This window comes from Ovis aries, chromosome 23, assembly GCF_016772045.2.
Source record: "Ovis aries strain OAR_USU_Benz2616 breed Rambouillet chromosome 23, ARS-UI_Ramb_v3.0, whole genome shotgun sequence".
Taxonomy (NCBI): domain Eukaryota; kingdom Metazoa; phylum Chordata; class Mammalia; order Artiodactyla; family Bovidae; genus Ovis; species Ovis aries.
In genome coordinates this window covers 23,399,504-23,425,912 of record NC_056076.1, presented here as the reverse complement: position 1 = coordinate 23,425,912, position 26,409 = coordinate 23,399,504, and the positions used below count along the sequence as shown (strand labels likewise).

Here is a 26,409-nt window from a genome sequence, read left to right as displayed (position 1 = left end):
GTATTATAGTTTCAAAAATCAGGATATTGAAACAGTCCTAGTTTTGCTATGACTGATAATTAGATAATAATTCATTCTACTGAATTAACTGATAAAGTTTTTCAGATATATGAATCAGAGTAGGTGAAAAACAAATGAAAGATGAAGAGGGACAGTCTGGAGAGCAAGTCACGGCAGGGGAGGGGAGAGAAGAGAGGAGAGATGAATTGGTATAGAAGAGGCAGGGAAGGGTGGACAGGCGGGGAAGGCAGGAGATAACAGGGAGGGGAGGAGAGAGAAGGGGAATGATTGAGAAGGAGCACTTACTCTGGTATGAATGACATAATCACTTAGTTGAGGTTGTCTGATTGTTACGTGTCTCCCCCAGGACCCCAAGCTCTGTGGGAGCAGGGACTAGGTTATTTTCACTCTCTGCTGTATCTATTACTGCTCCTGAGCCCAAGTGCCCTGCTTCTCTGTGGTAAGAATTATTTTATCTGTGATAAAGAAATGGGTCCTTTTATTTCCAATCTCTCGTTGACAGATAATTTGCAAACTTATAAAAGCAGAAACATACAAAATACAAGCCCATTTGAAAGTGAAAGTCGCTCAGTTGTGTCTGACTCTTTGTGACCCCATGGACTACACAGTCCATGGGATTCTCCAGGCTTGAATATTGGAGTGGGTAACCTTTCCCTTCTTCAAGTGATCTTCCCAACCAAGGAATCGAACCCAGATCTTCCATATTGCAGGTCGATTCTTTACCAGCTCAGCCACAGGGAAGCCCAAGAATACTGGAGTGGGCAGCCTATCCCTTCTCCAGCGGATCTTCCCAACCCAGGAATTGAATCGGGGTCTCCTGCATTGCAGGCAGATTCTTTACAACTGAGCTATCAGGAAAGCCCACAAACCCATTTATTTGTGACTAAATTCTACAAACATAAAATTGCTCTGCTGTAAATCCAAATTCTTACTTAATTGAAGAAAGTGGGGAAAACCACTAGACCATTCAGGTATGACTTAAATCAAATCCTTTATGACTATACAGTGGAAGTGAGAAATAGATTTAAGGGACTAGATCTGATAGAGTGCCTGATAAACTATGGACAGAGGTTCATGATATTGTTTGTATAGGAGACAGGAATCAAGACCATCCTCAAGAAAAAGAAATGCAAAAAAGTAAAATGGCTGTCTGAGGAGGCCTTACAAATAGCTATGAAAAGAAGAGAAGCGAAAAGCAAAGGAGAAAAGGAAGGATATACTCATTTGAATGCAGAGGTCCAAAGAATAGCAAGGAGAGATACAGTGATCAATGCAAGGACTGGGGGAAAACAATAGAATGGGAAAGACTAGAGATCTCTTCAAAAAAATTAGAGATACCAAGGGAACATTTCATGCAAAGATGGGCTCAATAAAGGACAGAAATGGTATGGACCTAAATGAAGCAGAAGATATTAAGAAGAGATGGCAAGAATACACAGAAAACTGTATAAAAAAGATCTTTATGACCCAGATAATTACGATGGTGTGATCACTCACCTAGAGCCAGACATCCTGGAATGTGAAGTCAAGTGGGCCTTAGAAAGCGTCACTACGAACAAAGCTAGTGGAGGTGATGGAATTCCAGTTGAGCTATTTCAAATGCTAAAAGATGATGCTGTAAAAGTGCTGCACTCAATATGCCAGAAAATTTGGAAAACTCAGCAGTGGCCACAGGACTGAAAAAGGCCAGTTTTCATTCTAATCCCAAAGAAAGGCAATGCCAAAGAATGTTCAAACTACTGTACAAGTGCATTCATCTCACACGCTAGTAAACTAATGCTCAAAATTCTCTAAGCCAGGCTTCAGCAATATGTGAACCATGAACTTCCAGATGTTCCAGCTGGTTTTAGAAAAGGCAGAGGAACCAGAGATCAAATAACCAACATCCGCTGGATCATGATAAAAGCAAGAGAGTTCCAGAACAACATCTATTTCTGCTTTATTGACTATGCCAAAGTCTTTGACTGTGTGGATCACAAGAAACTGTGGAAAATTCTGAAAGAGATGGGAATACTAGACCACCTGACCTGCCTCTTGAGAAATCTGTATGCAGGTCAGGAAGCAACAGTTAGAATTGGACATGGAACAACAGACTGGTTCCAAATAGGAAAAGGAGTACATCAAGGCTGTATATTGTCACCCTGTTTATTCAACTTATATGCAGAGTACATCATGAGAAACACTGGGCTGGGGGGAAGCAAAAGTTGAAATCAAGATTGCCAGGAGAAATATCAATAACCTCAGATATGCAGATGACACCACCCTTATGGCAGAAAGTGAAGAAGAACTAAAGAGCCTCTTGACGAAAATGGAAGACGAGAGTAAAAAAGTTGGCTTAAAGCTCAACATTCAGAAAACTAAGATCATGGCATCCGGTCCCATCACTTTAGGGCAAATAGTTATGGGGAAACAGTGGAAACAGTGTCAGACTTTATTTTGTTCGGCTCCAAAGTCACTGCAGATGGTGATTGCAGCCATGAAATTAAAAGATGCTTACTCCTTAGAAGAAAAGTTATGACCAACCTAGAATAGCATATTAAAAAGCAGAGACATTGCTTTGTCAACAAAGGTCTATCTAGTCAAAGCTATAGTTTTTCCAGTGGTCATTTATGGATATGAGAGTTGGACTATAAGGAAAGCTGAGCACAGAAAAATTGATGCTTTTGAATTGTGGTGTTGGAGAAGACTCTTGAGTCCCTTGGACTGTAAGGAGATCCAACTAGTCCATCCTAAAGAAGATCAGTCCTGGGTGTTCACTGGAAGTACTGATGTTGAAGCTGAAACTCCAATACTTGGCCACCTGATGCAAAGAGCTGACTCATTGGAAAAGACCTTGATGCTGGGAAAGATTGAGGGCAGGAGGAAAAGGGGACAACAGAGGATGAGATGGTTGGATGGCATCACCGACTCAATGGACATGGGTTTGGGTGGACTCCAGGAGTTGGTGGTGGACAGGAAGGCCTGGCATGCTGCGGTTCATGAGGTCACAAAGAGTCAGACATGACTGAGCAAGTGAACTGAACTGAACTTCATTACTCTCCATGGGCCAGTAACAGTTTGAAGATCAACACTGGCTCCTAACAGCTCCTTGAAGATCTTGACTTGATAGAAGCTCATTAAAATTTAGTAAAATATATAAACATTATAGACATCAGAACATCAGTGGTTCAGCAGTTATATCATGGTTTCTGTGAAATTTGATCTATTTATTTTCCTTATTTTTATTGTGACCACAATTCTTGGGAGAAAACAGTGACTACGACCCCTATTGAAGTAGCCACACTGACGACAATGACAGGCTCCTTTACTGATGGCCCCATACTGAGTAGCAGAACAGAAGGGGACTCAGTGTTCTTGACTCTCAGGCCACCACTTTTTCCAATAGGCCTGGGCGTTTCCATTATTCTGCCATCAAACTGTACATGTGGCTATAATTAGAGAGCTGTAAACACTTCCATTTTCACTTTTGGCTAGTGGACTCAGTGAATCTCTAAAATTTATACATTTCAGCTCTAGAGACATTTGCAGACCAACATTTTAAGTGCTAGTCTTGAGTCTGGGTTAGGCTGTCTTTTGGTATCTGTAATATTAAGGTGTGTAGTTCTTTGCCATTTCAGCAGAGGCCCTGTCCTGATTAATCAATGGTTCCCCAAAGATGTCTGTGGTCCATCCATCCACTTTGCTCTGGTCTGTAAATTGTTATGTATAGCAACAGGTGGTATAAAACAGCTCATATAACAATATGCAGACAATGACAATCTCAGCAAGTCACTAGGCAAAATGTTCTTTCCAACCACTGATTCAAAATAATGATAAAAATTAGAAACAGCTACATTCAAAATCTTAGCTACCACTTTTTAAAAAAATGGATATATCTATTGATTTATCATTTATCCATTTATCTTGCTGAAAAAATACATAGCAAATTATTCCCCCAAAATTACACCCATTAGGAGTACAGTGGGTTGGGAATGGAAGATTGTGGGACTCTAGCATTTACTTTATAATTTTTGTACTTTTGGAAATCTTTCTCATGGGTATATGTTTTGAATATGTAATTAATAATATGTCTGTGATACAAATGATTCTAGAAAGTCTAAATGTTTTATTCATAAACATGTATTTTAAGACAAATGTGTTATCTTTTGCTTCTCTATAACATGTAGAGTTGGTTCTTAGCCCTTCAGCAGACAGAGGAGTAAATTACACTGGAGGTAACAGAGCAGAGAAGGGAAATAAGCCAAAGTCTATACGTTTCCCACTTCCCTATGCTGCCAGGCAACAACAACAAAAAAAGGAATATTTTGAATCGTCTAATGGAATTTGCTTTTGTTTCTAACTTAGGAAACATGGAGTGGATAAGCAACAACAACAAAAATGTATCTGACATGTACCAGTGACAATGATGTAACCCAGAATTCTGTACCAAAATTGTTCATAGGAGTTTGGTCAGAAGTATATTTTATAAATTAAAAATGCTACTGAGTTTTCCCTCTGTTATTGAAAAATTTCTGAAAAGGATGCATGTGGGTACAGGGACTTACTTGGCTTGGAAAGGATCACATAGCAACTTGGTTACATGTGGTTAACTTCACTGGACACCCAAAACTATCCTAGGATAGAGAAAGCATAAAGAAAATAGTCGCCAGAATATAAATCTAATAATCTATCACCAACTTCCAGAGCTTGCTCAAATTCATGTGGATCGAGTCAGTGATGCCATCCAACCATCACATCCTCTACCATCCCCTTCTCCTCCTGTCTTCAATCTTCCCTAGCATCCAAGTCTTTTCCAAATCAGTTCTTCTCATCAGGTGGTCAAAGTATTACAGCTTCAGCATCAGTTCTTCCAATGAATATTCAAGACTGATTTCCTTTAGGATGGACTCGTTGGATCTCCTTGCAGTGCAAGGGACACTCAAGAATCTTCTCTAACACCGCAGTTCAAAAGTATCAATTCTTTTGTCGCTCAGCTTTCTTTCTAAGTCTCAGATTCATACATGACTACTGGAAAAAACATAGATTTGATTAGATGGACCTTGTTGCAAAGTAACGTTTCAGTTTTCTTAACATGTTGTCTAGGCTGGTCATAACTTTTCTTCCAAGGAGCAAGCATCTTTTAATTTCATGGCTGCAGTCGCCATCTTCAGTGGTTTTGGAGCCCAAGAAAATAAAGGCTCTCACTGTTTCCATTGTTTCCCCATCTATTTGCCATGTAGTGATGGGACTGGATGCCATGATCTTAGTTTTCTGAATGTTGAGCTTTAAGCCAGCTTTTTCACTCTCCTCTTTCAATTTCATCCAGAAGCTCTTTAGTTCCTCCTCACTTTCTGCCATAAGGGTAGTGACATCTGCATATCTGAGGCTATTGATATTTCTCCCAGCAATCTGGATTCCAGCATGTGCTTCATCCAGCCTGACATTTCACAAGATGTACTCTGCATAGAAGCTAAATAAGCAGGGTGACAATACACAGCCTTGATGTACTCCTTTCCCTTGACATACTCCTTGGAATCACTCTGTTGTTTCATGTCTGGTTCTAACTATGGCTTCTTCACCAGCATACAGATTTCTCAGGAGCCAGGGGTATTCTATTTCTTTAAGAATTTTCCCTAGATTGTGATTCATACAGTCAAAGGCTTTAGTGTATGAAGCATAGTAGATATATTTCTGAAATTCTCTTGCTTTTTCGATGATCCAACAGATGTTGGCAATTTGATTTCTGGTTCCTCTGCCTTTTCTAAAACCAGCTTGAACATCTGGAATTTCTCGGTTCATGCAGTGTTGAAGCCTAGCTTGGAGAATTTTCAGCATTACTTTGCTATCATGAGATGAGTGCAACTGTGCAGTATTGTGAACATTCTTTGGCATTGCCTTTCTTTGGGATTGGAACAAAAACTGACCTTTTCCAGTCCTGTGGCCATTGCTGAGTTTTCCAAATTTGCTGGCATATTGAGTACAGCATTTTTACAGCATCGTCTTTTAGGATTTGAAATAGCTCAGCTGGAATTCCATTACCTCCCCTAGCTTTGTGCATAGTGATCCTTCCTAAAGCCCACTTGACTTCACATTCTAGGATATCTGGCTCTAGGTGAGTGATCCCACTATGATGGTAATCTGGGTCACTAAAATCTTTATTTTGTATAGTTCTTCTGTATATTCTTGCCACCTCTTAATATCTTTTGTTTCTGTAAGGTTCATACATTTTATGTCTTTTATTGTGCCCATCTTTATATGAAATGCTACCTTGGTATCTCTAATAATCTTGAAGAGATCTCTAGTCTTTCTCAATGTATTGTTTTCCTTTATTTTTTTGCACTGATCACTTAGGAAGGCTTTCTTATCCTTCCTTGCTATTCTTTGGAACTCTGCATTCAGATGGATATATCTTTCCTTTTCTGCTTTGCCTTTTGCTTCTCTATTCTCTCAGCTATTTGTAAGGCTTGCTCAGACAACCATTTTGCTTTTTTGTATTTCTTTTTCTTGAGGATGGTTTTGATCACAGCCTCCTGTACAATGTTACAAACTTCCATAGTAATTAATTAATGTTAAATTAACAGGTTAAAATTCTAAGCTCTAAGGAAATCTTAGGAACTTGGGAATGATGCAGGGTGGATTTATAATAAAAATTCAATAGGAAAAAATCACATTTTGAGCCTATTTTATGAGGACTTAACAATAAACAGAAATTCACATTTTTGAAACTTTTCCCCCATATTCTCCACCATGAAGAACTGCAAACAGAAGAAAGGACTAAAATAAAAGATTACTGATGTTCTTTATTTGGCAGGTGGTAAGAGAAGCACTTTTCTCCCTTCCTGGTGTGGGTAATGGTCATCCCTTGAGATCTTATTAGCTACAGTGGAAAAAAAATTAGCTATCACCTACAGAGATATGCACATTCTCTAATAAAGTCATGGATTCTGGGATTTTTCTAAATTTTGAAACCTCTTTCCACCTATTAGAAAAGAATTATATGTACTTTTCACTTTTTCCCTTATTTTTTTTTTAGCTAATAGGGGTGACCATTATTAGACAAGGTTGGAAGACATTGATAGTATCTCCGATCTCATGCTCCCAGTCACTCAGCACGTCCAACTCTTTGCAACCCCATGGACGATCGCCCACTAGGCTCCCCTGTCCATGGGATTTCCCAGGCAAGAATACTGGAGTGGGTTGCCATTTCTTTCTCCAGAGGATCTTCCTGATCCCAGGATCAAATTTGCATCTCCTATGTTAGCATTGCAGGTCGATTCTTTACCTGCTGAGGCATCAATCAAAGTTCATTTCCTTTTCTTCTTTTAAAATCTACCTCAGGTTTTTTCCACAAAGCATTGTATTAGCTGTAGTATAATGTCTATTGCTGTTCTTAAATTTATTATACAGGACTAAACATTATAGTCCTATAGTTAGCTTTTACTAAAAGGTATGAGATATCAGTGATTCTGTCACAGATAGTTTCCAAAGAGGTTTTGAAGCAAAGAGGCTGTGTTGCATGAAGTTTTGTATGTAATTTAAAAGTACAGAATCAGGCTGCAGGATGGTATTACACTCAGACATGCTTTCTCAGCATATTAAAAAGAAGAGAGATCACTTTCCTGACAAAAGTCCATCTAGTCAAAGACATGGTTTATCCAGTAGTCATGTATAGATATAGTTGGACCATAAGGAAGGCTGAACCCTGAAGAATCGATGCTTTTGAATTGTGGTCCTAGAGACGACTCTTGAGAGTCTCTTGGACAGAAAGGATCAAATCAGTCAATCCATCATTTAGGATTTAGGAAGGACTGATGCTGAAGCTTTTGCCACCTGATATGAAGAGCTGACTCAATGGAAAAGAACCCTGATGCTGGGAAAGATTGAAGGCAGGAGGAGAAGGGGACGACAGAGGGATTAGATGGTTGAATGGCATCACTGACTCAATGGACATGAGGTTGAACAAACTCCGGGAGACAGTGAAGGACAAGGAAGCCTGGCGTGCTGCGGTCCATGGGTCACAAAGAGTCGGACGTGATTTAGAGTCAGAACAACAAAAACAAATTTGTGTGTGTGTGTGTGTGAGAGAGAGAGAGAGAGAGAGAGAGAGAGAGATCCCTTCCCTTGAGCCTCACTTTAAAAAAATGAAAAGCTCTCAAGACCTCTCTCCTAACAAGCTCCTTTCTCTCAGCAGGTATGAGAAAGAAAACTGGTCCAGAAAATTGGATCCTGTTTTCTAAAGTTTAAAGGAACATCTCCACCATTTTCCATCCCAACTGTTATGAAACTAAGTGCATTCACACTGAAGGTCAGACGTTGGAAAAGCTGTCTATGGATCTTTCATTAAAAGTCTCCAAAGTTTTAGGCAAAGTGAAAGAAGAGGTAGCACAAATATTCAGACTGTTTATGAAACAAAGAAATAAGAAAGAGAAAGAAAAGAAAAGGAAATCCAGAGCAATAATTGAAGCTTAAATTGATAGATTAGGATTCTGAGTGATTGCTATCATATATTAAGCCCTTAGTGCGGTACAAGTTTCTTTTTATTAGTCAATCTCCTTCAATCCCTCCAACAAGCCCATGAAATAGTTATTATAGAGAAAACTTCTATCTGCTAAAGAAAAAGTATATCTACTAAGGCCTTCCGAGATGACCACCTCCAACTTGTTGCCACTTACTCCTTTCTGTTAGCCCCTGTACTAACCTGCATCACAGCATTTTTTATACTTGGATAATAGGTAGAATAATATTGCAGTCAAGAGTATGGGTTTCCTCAGTTCACCTCTCTCCTTCCCCATCTAGATCCACAGGTTCATTTTCTACATCTGTGCTTTTACTCTCGCCCTGCAAAAGGGTTCTTCTGCACCATTTTCTAGATTCCATATGTTAATTATTATGAGCATTTTGAGCGCAGTACTTTCACAGCATCGTCTTTTAGGATTTGAAATAGCTCAGCTGGAATTTGATTACTTCCATTATCTTTATTCAAAGTGATGCTTCCTAAGGCCCACTTGACTTCACATTCCAGGATGTCTGGCTCTGGGTGTGTGATCACATCATCATGATTATCTGGGTCATGAAGACCTTTTTTGTATGGTCCTTCTGTGTATTCTTGCCACCTCTTAATATCTTCTGCTTCTGCTACGTCCATACTATTTCTGTCCTTTATTGTGCCTGTCTTTGCATGAAATATTCCCTTGGTATCTCTAATTTTCTTGAAGAGATTTCTAGTCTTTCCCATTCTGTTGTTTTCCTCTATTTCTTTGCATTGATCACTGAGGAAGCCTTTCTTAACTCTCTTTGCTATTCTTTGGAACTCTACATTCAAATGGGTATATCTCCTTTTCTCCTTTGCCTTTCGAGTTTCAAATCCTAAAAGATGATGCTGTGAAAGTGCTTCACTCAATATGCCAGAAAATTTGGAAAACTCAGTAGTGGCCACAGGACCGGAGAAAGGCAATGCCAAAGAATGTTCAAACTACCACACAATTGCACTCATCTCACACACTAGCAAAGTAATTATCAAAATTCTCCAAGCCAGACTTCAATAGTACGTGAACTGTGAGCTTCCAGATGTTCAAGTTGGATTTAGAAAAGGCAAAAGAACCAGAAATCAAATTGCCAACATCTGTTGGATCAGCAAAAAAGAGAGTTCCAGAAAAACATCTACTTGAGCGCAGAAGAATTGATGCTTTTGAATTGTGGTGTTGGAGAAGACTCTTGAGAGTTCCTTGGACTGCAAGGAGATCCAACCAGTCCATTCTGAAGGAGATCAGTCCTGGGTATTCACTGGAAGGACTGATGTTGAAGCTGAAACTCCAATACTTTGGCCACCTGATGCGAAGAGCTGTCTCATTTGAAAAGACCCAGAGGGATGGTACAGGGAGGGAAGAGGGAAGGGGGTTCAGGATGGGGAACATGTGCATACCTGTGGGGAATACATCTTGATGTAGGACAAAACCAAGACAATATTGTAAAGTAATTAACCTCCATTTAAAATAAAAAAAAAATTATATTAAAAAAAAAGACCCTGATGCTGGGAAAGATTGAGGGCAGGAGGAGAAGGGGACAACAGAGGATGAGATGGTTGGATGGCATCACTGACTCAATGGACATGAGTTTGGGTAAACTCTGGGAGCTGGTGATGGACAGGGAGGCCTGGAGTGCTGCGGTTCATGGAGTCACAAAGAGTTGGACACGACTGAGTAACTGAACTGAACTGAACGGCTTTATTGACTATGCCAAAGCCTTTGACTGTGTGGATCACAACAAACTGTGGAAAATTCTTAGAGATGGGAATACTGGACCACCTGACCTGCCTCTTGAGAAATCTGTATGCAGGTCAAGAAGCAACAGTTAGAACTGGACATGGAACAACAGACTGGTTCCAAATAGGGAAAGGAGTACCTCGAGGTTGTATATTGTCACCCTGCCTATTTAACTTATGTGCAGAGTACATCAAGAGAAATGTTAGGCTAGATGAAGCACAAGCTGGAATCCAGCTTGCTGGGAGAAATATCAAAAACCTCAGATATGCAGATGACACCATCCTTTTGACAGAAAGTGAAGAACTAAAGAGCCTTTTGATGAAACTGAAAAAGGAAAGTGAAAAAATTGGCTTAAAACTCAGCATTCAGAAAACTAAGATCGTGGCATCTGGTCCCATCACTTCATGGGAAATAGATGGGAAACAGTGGAAACAGTGACAGACTTTATTTTTGTGGGCTCCAAAATCACTGCAGATGGTGATTGCAGCCATGAAATTAAAAGACGCTTGCTCCCTGGAATAAAAGTTATGACCAACCTAGACAGCATATTTAAAAGCAGAGACATTACTTTGCCAACAAAAGTCTGTCTAGTCAAAGGTACGGTTTTTCCAGTAGTTATGTATAGATGTGAGAGTTGGACTATAAAGGAAGCCGATCACCAAAGAATTGATGCTTTTGAACTATGGTGTTGGACACTCTTGAGTGTCCCTTGGACTGCAAGGAGATCCAACCAGTCAATCCTAAAGGAAATCAGTGCTGAATATTCATTGGAAGGAATGATGCTGAAGCTGAAACTGGAATACTTTGGCCACCTGATGCGAAGAACTGACTCAGTAGAAAAGACTCTGATGCTGGGAAAAATTGAAGGCAGAAGGAGAAGGGGACGACAAAGGATGAGATGGTTGGATGGCATCACCAACTCGATGGACACAAGTTTGAGTAAGCTCTGGAAGTTGGTGATAGACAGGGAAGCCTGGTGTGCTGCAGTCCATGGGGTTTCAAAGAGTCAGACATGACTGAGTGACTGAACTGAATATATGTCCCCCTAATACACAATCATTGAGAGAGTATCATTGACATATATTCACTAACATATGTGAAATAAGTAGTGGGAAGTTGCTATACAATGAAGGGAGCCAAGCACATTGCTCAGTTATGCCCTAGAAGGTTGAGATGGGGGTGGGGTGGAGGGAGGGAGTTTCAAGAGAGAGGAGATACATACATCCACATTTATGTCTGATTAGAGTTGTATGGCAGAACCCTATGCAACACAGTAAAGCTAACATCCTCCAATTAAAAATAAATAAAATCAGAAAAAAATAAAACAAAGCCCTGCATGACAAATGCTATGAGAGAATGATGCAAAAGAACCTTAGCCTTATTTCATGTCAATTTTTAAACAACCTAAAACAAGTATATACTAAAGATAAATGGGTTTTGCAGTAAGAAAAGCATAGATTCAAAATAGGTCTGTCATTTATAAGTTGGGTGGTTTGGATATAATTTCTCTGAGCCTTAGTTTTCTCACAGGGGCAGGTATAGTATTTACATTACTGGACAACTCATACGATTAAATCAGTTCATGTTGCAGAGCATCTAGCCACAGTCTGATCTCTATCAAGGAAAGTATCATCTCTGAGAGGAGAGGCAGCCTTGGTTATCTTCATTTCCTGCAGCATGCCCAAGCAGAGAGACACACAGTGTAAGGGTTTTACATGTTTGCTGAATGAAGGAATCAGTGAATGGATGGATGAATACCCTTCTGACTCTCATGAGAGTATTCTATTAAAACTTCACTTATCAAAATATTAGACAATTTAAGTCAATTAACAACTTTTTTCATGTAATGATTTAATAAATTAGTTTCACCAAAAACACCCTCCAATTGTCTTCACCATTTTCCCTTTCCTGGAAGTTTCTGTACTTGAACTCAATTCACATGATAGCAAGGTAATGCTTAAAATCCTTCAAGCTAGGCTCCAATAGTACATGAACTGAAAACTTCCATATGTACAAGCTGGGTTTAGAAAAGGCAGAGAAACCAGAGAGCAAATTGGCAACATCTGCTGGACCATAAAAAAAGCAAGGAAAATCCAGAAAAAAACATTTACTTCTGCTTCACTGACTATGTTAAACCTTTGACTGTGTGGTGGCATCAGTGGTAAAGAACCTGATCCCCAAGGCAGGAACGTAAGAGACATGAGTTCAATCCCTGGGTCAGGAAGATCCCCTGGAGAAGGGAATGGCAACATACTGCAGTATTCTTGCCTGCACAATCCTATGCACAAAGGAGCCTGAAGGGCTACAGTTCACAAGATCTCATAGAGTCGGACATGACTGAAGCAACTTAGAGCACATGTGGATCAAAACAAACTGTGGACAATTCTTCAAGAGATGGGAATACCAGACAACCTTACTTGTCTCCTGAGAAATCTGCATGCAGGGCAAGAAGCAACAGCTAGAACTGGACATGGAACAATGGACTGGTTCCAAATTGGGAAAGATGTCAAGGCTCTACTGTCACCTTATGTATTTAACTTCTATGCAGAGTCCATTATGTGAATGGCAGGCTGGATGAAGCACAAGCTGGAATCAAGTTTGCCAGGGAAAATATCCATAACCTCAGATATGCAGATGACAACACTAAAAGGACGTGAGGAGATACCCCAGGTCCAAGGTCAGAGAAGTCCAGCACTGGAGCAGCGGCTGTGTGGCACAGGAGCCACTTTAAGGAGATACCCCACATCCAAGGGCAAAGGAGAAGCCCCAGCAAGATGGTAGGAGGGGCAAGTTTGCATTTAGAATCAAACTCCATTCCTGCCAGAGATGCTCAGAGGGCTCAAACAAACCTTGTGTGCACCAGGACCCGGAGAACCCACAGAGACTGAGCCAGACTGTGTTTGAGTGTCTCCTGTGGAGGTACAGGTCAGCAGTGGACTGCCGCAGGGGCAGGGGCTCTGGGTGCAGCAGACTTGGATATGGCATAAGCCCTCTTGGAGGAGGTCGCCAGTAACCCCACCATAGAGCTGCCAGAACTTACACAGGACTGGGAAATAGACTCTTGGAGGGCATGAACAGAAACTTGTGTGCACCAGGACCCAGGAGAAACGAGCAGTGACCCCACAAAGCACTGACCCAGACTTTCCCCGGAGTTTCCAGGAGTCTCCAGTGGAGGTGTGGTTCGGTGGTGGGTTGCAGCAGGTGGTGGCCTGCTGCAGAGCTGGGAGCACTGAGTGTAGCAGTACACGCATGAGACCTTTTGAAGGAGGTTGCCATTATCTTCATTATCTCCACCATAGTTTGGCCCCAGGTAAATAACAGTGAGGGAACAGAGCTGCACCCATGAATAGAAAATTGGATTACAGAGTTACTAAGCATGGCCCGGCCCATCAGAACAAGACCCAGTTCCCCCCCCCCCCCCCCCCAGTCAGTCTCTCCCACCAGGAAGCTTCCATAAGGCTCTTATCCTTCTCAGAGGGCAGACAGACTGAAATTCACAGTCACAGAAAATTAATCAATCTGATCACATGGACCACAGCCTTGTCTAACTCAGTGAAACTATGAGCCATACTATGTAGAGCCACACAAGATAAACAGGTCATGGTGGAGAGTTCTGACAAAACATGGTCCACTGGAGAAGGGAATGGCAAACCACTTCAGTATTCTTGCCTTGAGAATCCCATGAACAGTATGAAAAGGCAAACACAGGACACTGAAAGATGAACTCCCCAGGTTGGTAGGTGCCCAACATGCTACTGGAGATCAGTGGAGAAATAACTCCAGAAAGAATGAAGAGATGGAGTCCAAACAAAAACAACACCCACTTGTGGATGTGACTGGAGATGGAAGCTAAGTCCGATGCTGTAAAAAGCAATACTGCATAGGAACTGGAATGTTAGGTCCATGCTGCTGCTTCTGCTAAGTCGCTTCAGTCGTGTCCGACTCTGTGCGACCCCATAGATGGCAGCCCACCAGGCTCCCCCATCCCTGGGATTCTCCAGGCAAGAACACTGGAGTGGGTTGCCATTTCCTTCTCCAATGCATGAAAATGTAAAGTGAGAGTGAAGTCGCTCAGTTGTATCCAACTCTTAGCAACCCCATGGACTGCAGCATACCAGGCTTCTCTGTTCATGGGATTTTCCAGGCAAGAGTACTGGAGTGGGGTGCCATTGCCTTCTCTGGTTAGGCCCATGAATCAAGGCAAATTGGAAGTAGTCAAACAGGAAATGGCAAGTGTGATCATCAAAATCTTAGGAATCAGTAAACCAAACTACACTGGAAAGTGTGAATTTAAGTCTGATGACCATTATATCTGCTGCTGTGGGCAAGAATCCCTTAGAAGAAATGGAGTAGCTGTCAAAGTCAACAAAAGAGTACAAACTGCAATACTTGGATGCAGTCACAAAAATGACAGAATGATCTCTATTCATTTCCAAGGCAAATCATAAAAAATCACAGTAATCCAAGTCTATGCCCCGACCAGTAATGCTGAAGAAGCTGAAGTTGAACAGTTCTGTGAGGACCTAACACCCGAAAAAGATGACCTTTTCATTATAGGGGACTGGAATTCAAAAGTAGGAAGTCAAGAAACACCTGGAGTAACAGGCAAATTTGGCCTTGGAGTACAGACTGAAGCAGGGCAAAGGCTAATAGAGTTTTGCCAAGAGAATGCACTGGTCATAGCAAACACTCTCTTCCAACAACACGAGAAGACTCTACACATGGATGTCACCAGATGGTCAATACCGAAATCAGATTGATTATATCCTTTGCAGTCAAAGATGGAGAAGCTCTATGCAGTCAGCAAAAACAAGACCAGACACTGACTAGGGTTCAAATCATGAACTCCTTATTGCCAAATTGAGACTGAAATTGAAGAAAGTAGGGAAAACCACTAGGCCATTCAGGTATGACCTAAATCAAATCCCTTATGATTATACAGTGGAAGTGAGAAATAAATTCAAGGGATTATATCTGGTAGAGTGCCTAAAACCTATGGATGGAGGTTCATGACACTATATAGGAGAAAGGGATAAAGACCATCCCCAAGAAAAAGAAATGCAAAAAAAGCAAAATGGCTGTCTGAGGAGGCCTTAAAAACAGCTGTGAGAAGAAGAGAGGTAAAAAGAAAAGGAGAAAAGGAGAGATTTACCCATTTGAATGCATAGTTCCAAAGAATGGCAAGGACAGATAAGAAAGCCTTCCTCATTGATTAAGGCAAAGAACTAGAGGAAAACATCAGAATGGGAAAGACAAGAGAGCTCTTCAAGATAATTAGAGATACCAAGGGAATATTTCATACAAAGATGGGCACAATAAAGGACAGAAATGGTATGGACTTAACAGAAGCAGAAGATATTAAGAGGTGGCAAGAATACAGAAAAGAGAGATATATACAAAAAAGATCTTCATGACTCAGATAATCACAAAGATAGCCAGACATCCTGGAATGCGAAGTCAAGTGGACCTTAGGAAGCATCACTATGAACAAAGCTAGTGGAGGTGATAGAATCCAGTTGAGCTGTTTCAAATTCTAAAAGATGATGCTGTAAAATTGCTTCACTCAATATCCCAGAAAATTTGGAAAACTCAGCAGTGGCCACAGGACTGGAAAAAGTCAGTTTTCATTCCAATCCCAAAGAAAGGCAATGCCAAAGAATACTCAAACCACCTCACAATTGCACTCACCTCAGTTCAGTTCAGTCACGTCTGACTCTTTGTGACCCCATGAATTGCAGCACGCCAGGCCTCCCTGTCCATCACCAACTCCCGGAGTTCACTCAGACTCACGTCCATTGAGTCAGTGATGCCATCCAGCCATCTCACCCTCTGTCTTCCCCTTCTCCTCCTTCCCCCAATCCCTCCCAGCATCAGAGTCTTTTCCAATGAGTCAACTCTTTGCATGAGGTGCCCAAAGTACTGGAGTTTCAGCTTTAGCATCATTCCTTCCAAAGAAATCCCAGGGTTGATCTCCTTCAGAACGGACTGGTTGGATCTCCTTGCAGTCCAAGGGACTCTCAAGAGTCTTCTCCAACACCACAGTTCAAAAGCATCAATTCTTCAGTGCTCAGCCTTCTTCACAGTCCAACTCTCGTATCCATACATGACCACAGGAAAAACCATAGCCTTGACTAGACGGACCTTAGTCGGCAAAGTAATGTCTCTGCTTTTGAATATGCTATCTAGGTTGGTCATAACTTTTCTTCCAAGGAGTAAGCATCTTTTAATTACTTAGCCAACAAAGGTCCATCTAGTCAATGATATGGTTTTTCCAGTAGTCATGTATGGATGTGAGAGTTGGACTATAAAGAAAACTGAGTGTCAAAGAATTAATGCTTTTGAACTGTGGTATTGGAGATGACTCTTGAGAGTCTGTTGGACTATAAGGAGGTCCAACCAGTCCATCCCAAAGGAAACCAACCTTGAGTGTTCACTGGAAGGACTGATGCTGAAGCTGAAGCTCCAATACTTTGGTCACCTGATATGAAGAGCTGACTCATGGAAAAGACCATGATTATGGGAAAGACTGGGGGCAGGAGGAGAAGGGGAAGACAGGATGAAATGGTTGGATGGCATCACAGACTCACTGGACATGAGTTTGAGGAAACTTCTGGAGTTTTTGATCGACAGGGTGGCCTGGCATGCTGCAGTGCATGGGGTTGCAAAGAGTTGGACACAACTGAGTGACTGAATGAACTGAACACTATAATGGCAGAAAGCAAAGAAAAGCCACTTGATGTGGGTGAAAATGGAGAGTGAAAAGGCTGGCTTGAAGTTCAACATTCCAAAAGCTAAGATCATAGCCTCCAGTCCCATCTCTTCATGGCAAATAGATGGGGGAAAAGTGGAAACAGTGATAGATTTTTTTTCCCTTGGGTTCCAAAATCACTGCGGACAGTGACTGCCGCCATGAAATTAAAAGAAGCTTACCACTTGGAACAAAAGCTATGACAAATCTAGACAGTGTATTAAAAAGCAGAGACATCACTTTGATGACAAAGGTCCAGATAGTCAAAGCTCTAGTTTTTCTAGTAGTCATGTACAGATCTGAGGGTTGGACCATAAACAAGGCTGAGCATCAAAGAATTTATGCTTTTGAACTGGGGTGCTGGAGAAGACTCTTGAAAGTCCCTGGGACAGGAAGGAGAGCAAACCAATCAATCCTAAAGGAAATCAACCCTGAGTTTTCATTGGAAGGACTGATGCTGAAGCTCCAATACTTTGGCCACCTGATATGAAGAGTTGACCCACTGGAAAAGATCCTGATGCTGGAAAGATTGAGGGCAAGAAGAGATGGAAGTGGCTGCATTTGATATGGATTGATAGTATCACTTACTCAATGGACTTGAGTTTGAGCAAACTGGGAAATAGTGAAGGACAGGGAAACCTGGCATGCTGCAGTCCATAGGGTTGCAAAGAGTCAGACATGACTTAGTGACTGAACAATAACAATTCCTGCAATCTTAAGTGACTACTATCATTTATGAAACACTACAGGTGATGCAAGTGTTTTTACGTTAGTTATCTCCTTTGATTCTCAAAACAATCCCATGAAATAGCTATTATACAGAATAATTGGATTGGACTGTGTCCAACCATCCCCTTACTTATAACACAAGGCTTTATTATATATATATAGAAACCCAAGCGACGACAATACAAATAATTGTTTCCTCATCATTACCTCTCCACAGCACATCCCAAAACAGGTTTCTACAATGTCTCATTTAAGAAATAAGGACGTGAGATAGAGTGAACTGGAATAATCCTCTGCTATCCATTATACAACTTTAAGAATATTCCTTGACCGCTAAGTTTAACTCTCCTCATTCATAAAACCAGGACATGACAGTAATTATATGTGTCTGGCAGTATTTTAATAATTAAATGAGATAATGTGTGTAAAAAGGTATCAGGATAAAAGAATATACTTTCTTTGAGGAGAGATGTGACTGCCTCCCCCAATCCTCTCCTTAGGGCATCTTCATCAAAATATATAGGTGTGATAAGAGGACCAATCTTCTGATTTTTTCAGTGTAAGAGTGAGACTTCTGACCCTTCAAACTGTAAATGCATGTCTGCAGAATTAGTTCAGATCTTTCTTTCAAAGACAAAAAGGGGATAGTGATAGATGTATCTATTTTTCTCTCAAAGAGATAAAGAATTTCGCATTGTGTTTTATTCTACTTTACTGTATAAATATGTGTGAAATTCTGTCCAGACTCTGGAGTTTCTTTCATGTCCTGTCATGAAATGTTACGTCTATAACCAGTCGTGTTTTCCCTCTTACTCTTATGTAGGTATAGGGGGGTCTTTGGGCTTCCCAGGTGGCTCAGTGGTAATGACTGTCTGCCAATGCAAGGAGATGGAGGTTTGATCCTTGGGTTGGGAAGATCCACTGGAGAAGGAAGTGGCAACCCACTTCAGTATTCTTGCCTGAAAATTTCCATAGACAGAGAAGCCTGGCTGGCTATAGTCCCTAGGGTTGCAAAGAGTCAGATACAAAGAGCATGCATGCAGATGGGTCTTTTGCGGGGCAGGATTGTTATTTCCCCAATAATGATACACCTAAAGTACCCAAAATGTTCATTGTTGAGGCTGTTATTGTAATTATTATAATTATTATCATTTCAGGACTATAATAATAGAAAAATCTTCCAGTTACCTGCATAAAAAGACAATATAAAATATATTTGTCCCTAGCTAATTGTGTAAGCTACAAAAGTGGTTTTCTCAAAAACTCAACTGAATATATACTTTTTTCTTTGCACTGAACTTATCATATATTAAGGCCAAGAACAGAGTACAAAGTTCCCTAGTTAAAAACTATCCCTATTTAGATTTTAGAATTGTCCGACTCTAGTAATCAAAATTGAACTTCTTTCTCATCACACTAAAAAGCTGTTCTTCAAAAGGAAAATACATGTCAAGCGCTCACATACTCTAATTGCTATATACAACTATTAAAGAGAAAACAAAATACAGAGAGTAGTAAAATAAATACTAAGATGCTATGAAATTTCATGTAGTAATGTGACCTTCTAAAAGAAACTCCATTACGAGTAACTACTCTAATTAAATGTACTATTGTTTTTAAGGCTTATCTATCAAACAAGATACCCAAAGTCAAACTCATAGCTGCCTTCATCACCACCACCACTTCCCTCATAAACCCCTCTTCCTATTATCTTTCCCTATATCTAGTAATGGCACCAATGGGTTTGGGATTTCAAGGTTCTTCAGTGTTATCCAGTCACGGGGCAAGTCTATCCTTCACTTGTTTTATCACACTGCTCACCACAAGATATTTTGATTTTCTATTTTTCAGTCATTCCCACCAGACTGTTTTGATGAACGCCTGAACTTTCACATTTTGCTCTATAATTCCTACCATCTGTCTTGTCGCCTGTCACTTGGCAGAGGTCAAATAAACCTTTGTTGTACAAATTACACATGAAATTCCATAGACTACATGTCTATAATTCTTTCTCATCTATTCCCTGTTCTTAATTCTCAGTGCTTCTATGCTAGCCTAGGCTCTCTATCCTATTCACATCCCTGGACTATTGCCCAGACCATCTATTCATCCTACCCTATATGTGTAAGATATATCTTCACAAAGAACTATTTTTCATTCTGGTTCACAGATACTCATTGGCCCCATCAGCCCTTAAAAGTTTTAAGTGTTAGTCACTCACTTGTGCCTGATTTTTTACAACCCCATGAACTGTAGCCCTGCCAGGCTCCTCTGTCCATGGAATTCTCCAGTCAAGAATACTGGAGTGGGTTTCCTTTTCCTTCTCCAGGGGATCTTCCTTGCCCAGGGATGGAACCTGGGTCTCCTGCACTGAAGGCAGATTCTTTACTATCTGAGCTACCAGGAAAGCCTTCAAAAGTATATATCATCAAGAGCACAAAGCCCAGGCTAATGTTCTGGTCTTTCTACAACTTGATTTCAACAACTGCTCCAGCCAACTTCCCTATGCACCATGCTACCCATCTGCTTACAGGCATCACTAAGAAAACATAATTTGGCATCTTATATATTTGTCCTGAGATATAGTAAAACTTGAAGAATATGAAGAGAAGATTTTTACATCAGTATAAATCCTGACATTTTAAAAAGAGAAGAGGAATCATTGTTTTATTATAGTTCTTAAGTGGTCTTTTACCCACACCTGTATCACAGAATCAAATCTTATATGAAAAGTAACACTGAACCTTAATTTGATTTTTAAAAGCAAATACAAAATGGGTTAATGTCACAGTATCACCTATTATGAGGAAGATTTTTATTTTAATATTTACTATAATAATCATCAACTATACTGGGAAGTTTTAGAAGCTCTCAATTTACATAGTAACCGACCACTAGGAAATCATGCATTAATGCCTTCAATGTGGGTCTGTCGAGTTCTCCAGCAGAAGTTTATACTGTGATATTTTTCCTGTGTGATTGTTTCCTCTGGTTTCCCATGCAAAAGCTCAGACCACTTCCAGATCACCTAGAAACCCCAGAGCTTTCAGAAGACCTTAGTGTCCTGAAGAGTGTTATTCTTCAAACAGACTTCTGGACTCTCCAAATGACATTTCAAACCAAGAATGGAGCTACTTGCTCTTCCAAAAACTCTTGAACCAAAGTATTTCAGGGAGTAATTAGGCTTTGAAGGGTGACCCATTCATTCCCTCTCCAAGCAAGACCTTGACATACTAGGCACCCAAACCAAACCTGCCTCAGGAATGTGACAACTTATATCATCTGACTCCATTTCAACCAGGCTGTATTCCTAAAAATAATGATCTATAATAACCACCAACACCAACACCACCAAAGAAGACTTGAAATGGAAACTTCTAAGTGATACAACAATTTTTTGCTGCCTTTTTTCCTTTACACTGGTTAAGAATACCTCTCAAAAAAGTTTGGCTAAGGGAGTGACTGGACTAAATCCTTGATTTATGACCTTTCAATTATTAGTCAATTATATACTTATGTTATCTAAGTAAATGGTGCCCATTTTTTTCTGTCATCCTTCTTCTTTCCTAGTTTTGTTCTGCTCGTTTTGAGCTTCATATCATATAGTAGACCTGAATCTTCTCCCTTTTTAGCATAAGGTCATTCATTGATTTCCTCACTTTTGCCCAAAGTCTATGAAGAGGGATAAATTACTCCATTTTGTTTTCTGCACAGATGGGGGTGAAGGATGGGGAAGCATAGAAAAAGCAGAGTTCCTTTTTCTCTTGGTGAGTCCTACCTTCAACTAGTGATTGAAACCACAGAAAAGACTGTTAGAATAATTTGCAATCATTTACTGAAAGGGACTCCTGACTTTCTGCTTTGTCTCCATTTTCTTCAGAGCACCAGGCTTCTGCATGGTTACAAGTTGAATGCTATTAAGCCAAGTACGACCCTTATGGCTTTGTGTGTTTTCCCTGACATATGAACAGAATAATTTTATGTCGCCTTTTAACATAATTGTTCCTTTAAATTTAAGGCATGTCTCCTATTCTAGTATTAAGTTTAAGAGAAAAGAGTATATGTCTCATCTCTGCTATGCTTTTTCAAACAACCAAATCTCCTTTATTCTGATAAAGCAACACACATCAAATGCCAATTAGGTATTTTATGATAGTGGCTATATTTAGCATAGACTGTGATGGTAGCTGTAGTCTGCTATTACATTAGTAGCCTAAAATTTGGTCCATAGAAAACAAAACTCAGTTTCTAAACATACATTATACATGTATGGTCACAATCAAAACAACTGAAAACATGATGAACGCAGTATGATACAATTTTCACCATGAATATTTTAAATACAAACACACATACTCTCAGGGTAATACACACCAATGATAGTCATACAGTTTGTATATTAGTAATACATGTAAAATCTGTATATGCTTGAAAAAATAATTTTTGGATGTGGATTAAAGTATACTTTGAAGTAATCTTTTTGAAAGACTAGACATCTTCACAATAGCTATCAAAATCAAACACTGCAAATCCACAAGCTTTCCCAGCACTTTAGCTAAAATATATGCAATCCTTAATAACTGCATAAAAATATACAAATAGAAATCAAGGGGAAAAATCTAAATAAATCCACATAGACATCCTCCTAGAACAAAATTAATTTGAGGCAAGCAGTGGAAAATCCTGAAAGATTTACACACTGCACATGCTTTATGCTGAGAAGTTGAAGCAGCAGCTCAAATAGAAGAGCTAAATAAATTAATCTTACCCAAGAATACTTCTTTATAATTTTATAACTACCTTAAAAGAACTTTACCAGTTGTATGCTTCTAAAAAGATATTCAAAAACATGTATGCACAATAGAAAAAGAACATTTACAATCCCAAAATGAATTCTCATCACTTTGAGAGTTAAAGAAACACACCTGCTTCGACATAGATTTTTTTCATGAGTTTCTCTTTCTATGAGATTTTAAATTTAGATGTACAAAAACCCAGGGTAAATAAAGTATCCCAAACATATAATACACTTATTTTTGCCTATCTAATTTGGACACGCTCCCAGGATTTCAGATGGATGTTTCAAAAAGTATCTAAAATTTTTCCTCAAGTTCCTGATGTGGTCACCCCTTTAAATGCCACCAAAACTAGGAAAACACTGGCAGTCTCATCAGACTCTCCTGCTGCCGTTCCTACTGCTGCATGGGACGGTCTTCAACAAGACTGAGACAAACCTCATTCATCAATATTCTACTCTGGAGGAGCTGAAACTTACTGTGAATTCTGCTCTTCAACTTAAATACCAGTGTCTGTGGCAGGCCAATTCTATCATGGCAGAGAGAGCATCCCTCAGGCGAGGTCCAACCTTTCTCTCCAAGTGCACCCAGGGATTAGTCTGACTTCCCCTAAATTCTCTCCTCTGCACAGTAAGAGCTAATCTTTCCTGTATGAAGCAGGAGATGGGGTTGCTATGACAACAGAGCACATTCTAGCAGTGGGACTACGGAGATGAGCCTTCAAAGACTCAGGGAAACAGGCACTCAGTTTTCCTCCAGGGCTATGGGCTCCTTCCTTTAGGATTTAATCCCCCAACAAGTTTGCTGACTGGGTTGATGATTATTTATGCATTTTGCTATGGGGAGATCACTGATTAAGAACACGGCTGGAAGATTACAGCATTCTTTAACAAAAGTGCCATTCTCGGTTATATTAAATTTCCAATTTTAAATGCTCTGTATAGCTCATTTAAAACACTACTCTCTTAAATTCAAATCGTTCTCCTTACTCTAAGTTTTTCTAAAATGATATTAATGTATTGAGAATGGCATTATTAAGTGGAAAGCTTTATCTTTTTTTTGTTTGTTTGTATATCATCTGCATTGTATCAACTTGAAGGTTACACACACACGCGCGCGCGCACACACACACATCCATTTTCTCTCTAGCTCCATGTCTGGAGCCTTGAGGTTTCAGGGTGGGGGAGGGGATATGCTAACATAAGCAAATCCTTGCAGCCACATTTTGCATACATATATTAGCCGGAGAATAATCACAATAAGTGTTAATCATTTCAAAAAATAATCATCGGTGGAATTTTAAGTTCTTTGCAACAGCAGAAGAGAGCTAGGCTCAGGTCATACTGTACGAGGGCAGAATTTCTATATTATTCTCAAACACAGCAGTTATATTTTTGGAACATAATTAACATACACATTATTATATATTTTAAATAGTTGTTAATGCCTTTGAGTTGCCCTAATTGTATCCTATTTTGCATATTCATTTTCCTCCAGAAACATCCCAGTGCATCCAAGCCTGTCCATTTCTTTTGTTGGCAAGAAAGGACACAGGACTAGAAAAGTTTCTCCCTCTCCAAGGTTCAGTGTACTACCACCAAGAATGTGGATATCACCCAAGAGTCATCCAAACTGTCCTTTGTACTCCTGGATTTCCCCATCATCCTCTCCACTCCTCAGTCCTTTATGTCAGGAGCAGCTTTGACTGAGCACCACCCTTCCCCCACATGAAGCGGGGACTACTCTGCTTTGTGACTGAAGCCACAGAATCAGCATCATCTACACCCATTCTTTCCAGTAAAGAGATGTGGCTGTCACTAAGAGGGGAGGGCATCAATATATTAGACAAATCTAATCTCCTATTAGCCTTCTAGGAAAATCATCAGGCTACCTGTTTTGGTCAGTTGGCTACTCATTCATTCATTCATTCTTTGCACGGACATTTATTGAGCACCCAAAATGGCCAGGTACTATAGGGATAGAATCCTCCCTGCAAAAGTCATTTCATATAGTAAAACATAAAGGTTTTATTTCCATACGTAGAGTGAAGATTAAATAATGTGTGGAAATTGTTTTTCTTTTTTTCCATTTTTAATTGGAAAATAATTGCTTCACAATGTTGAATTGGTTTTGGTTTCTGCCCTACAACAATGCAAATCAGCCATAAGCATATATATATATATATATCCTCTCCCTCGTCGGGCTTATTTCTTGCTTGTCATTCAAATATGTATGAAATACTTTGTGTTATTAATGAGTACATCAGTGTCGAAAATAATGCACGTTTACACTTAGTAATTCACATCAAATCGACAGGGCATTTGAAAATTCACTTTGATTTGTGTTTCTTATTTCTATCATAGTAATAAATAACAGTTAAATTTGTTGAGTGTGTGCCTTGGGCTATATCTCCAGGATGCCCATGTACTCACCTTATACGTATATGTAGAATTTTTGCTGCCCCTCCCCACCCCAGGATCCTATTCCCAGAGCTTGTTCTGAAGATCCATTCTCATAATTCAAAAACTTATGACACCTGTTTTCATGATGTTCATTATTATCTAATTAGTAAAAGGCTATTTTTTTCATTTTTCACTCTCTTCTCCAGGGAAATTGGATAAATGCCAAGACATGTAAACAACATATGGTTTACTTTCAAAATCAACCAACCAGAATTATTTATTTTTAAAGGATCTCTGAGCTCAAAAAATATGTTAAAGAAATAATTTCCTGCTCTAATAGCTAATGTTTACCATCTGCTATTCCTTTAAGACTAACTACCTAGAAATCAATCATGTTATATATTTTCCAGCTCCCCTGCCCCTGAAAAACAGTAGTTTTTTTTAAGTTTTTAAAGTAGGTCACACAAAAGTGCCACATTTAGATTTGAATTTTGCATGTGAGTTATAACCAACATACGTTATAGGAATGCCAGTAATCACAACTACTAAGAAATTTGTTTATTTGTTTCTCCACTGTATTATTTTTTGAGCCTCTGCTTTTCAATATAATAATTAGTGTATCTGTTAGGTGTTCATCTGAGGGGATGCGGGGATAGGAAAGGTAGGGAAGAGAATATTTTCCTGAAAACTTGTTTTGAGGATGAATCCCAAGGCAGTTCTGAGGAATGAGGTTAAGACACTGGAGCTCACAGAAAGGAGAGCAAAAGTGAAAGGAAAAGTCGCATCTGACTCTTTGCAACCCCACTGACTGTCCATGGAATTCTCCAGGCCAGAATACTGGAGTGGGCAGCCTTTCCCTTCTCCAGGGGGTCTTCCCAACCCAGAGGTCAAAGCCAGGTGCCCCGCATTGCAGGCAGATTCTTTACCAGTTGAGCCACATGGGAAGCCCAAGAAACATGGAGTGGGCAGCCTATCTCTCCTCCAGCAGATCTTCCTGACCCAGGAATCCAACCGGGGTCTCCTGCATTGCAAGCGGATTCTTTACCAACTGAGCTATCAGGGAAGCCCAAGGAGAGCAAAGCTAGTGGAGGTGATGAAATTCCAGTTGAGCTATTTCAAATCCTGAAAGATGATGCTGTGAAAGTGCTGCACTCAATATGCCAGCAAATTTGGAAAACTCAGCAGTGGCCACAGGACCAGAAAAGGTCAGTTTTCTTTCCAATCCCAAAGAAAGGCAATGTAGAAAAATGCTCAAACTACTGCACAATTGCACTCATCTCACACGTTAGTAAAGTAATGCTCAAAATTCTCCAAGCCAGGCTTCAGCAATACGTGAACCATGAACTTCCATATGTTCAAGCTGGGCAGAGGAACCAGAGATCAAATTTCCAACATCTGCTGGATCATCGAAAAAGCAAGAGAGTTCCAGAAAAACATCTATTTCTGCTTTATTGACTATGCCAAAGCCTTTG

The 26,409-nt window shown here is 40.0% G+C and overlaps 1 protein-coding gene across 7 annotated transcripts in view; it reads right to left on the bottom strand.

The window, feature by feature from the left end:
* NOL4 (nucleolar protein 4) overlaps window positions 1-26,409 on the bottom strand; it is a 461,414-nt gene that overhangs the window by 234,649 nt on the left and 200,356 nt on the right. Inside the window, exon 1 of one of the 7 annotated variants that reach the window (XM_060405374.1) lies at window positions 23,015-23,130. The exons of the other annotated variants lie outside the window; for them this stretch is intronic. The gene's annotated coding sequence lies outside the window, so the exon portion shown is untranslated. Of the gene's footprint in view, window positions 1-23,014; window positions 23,131-26,409 lie in introns of those variants that run through there. 7 annotated transcript variants of the gene reach the window in all.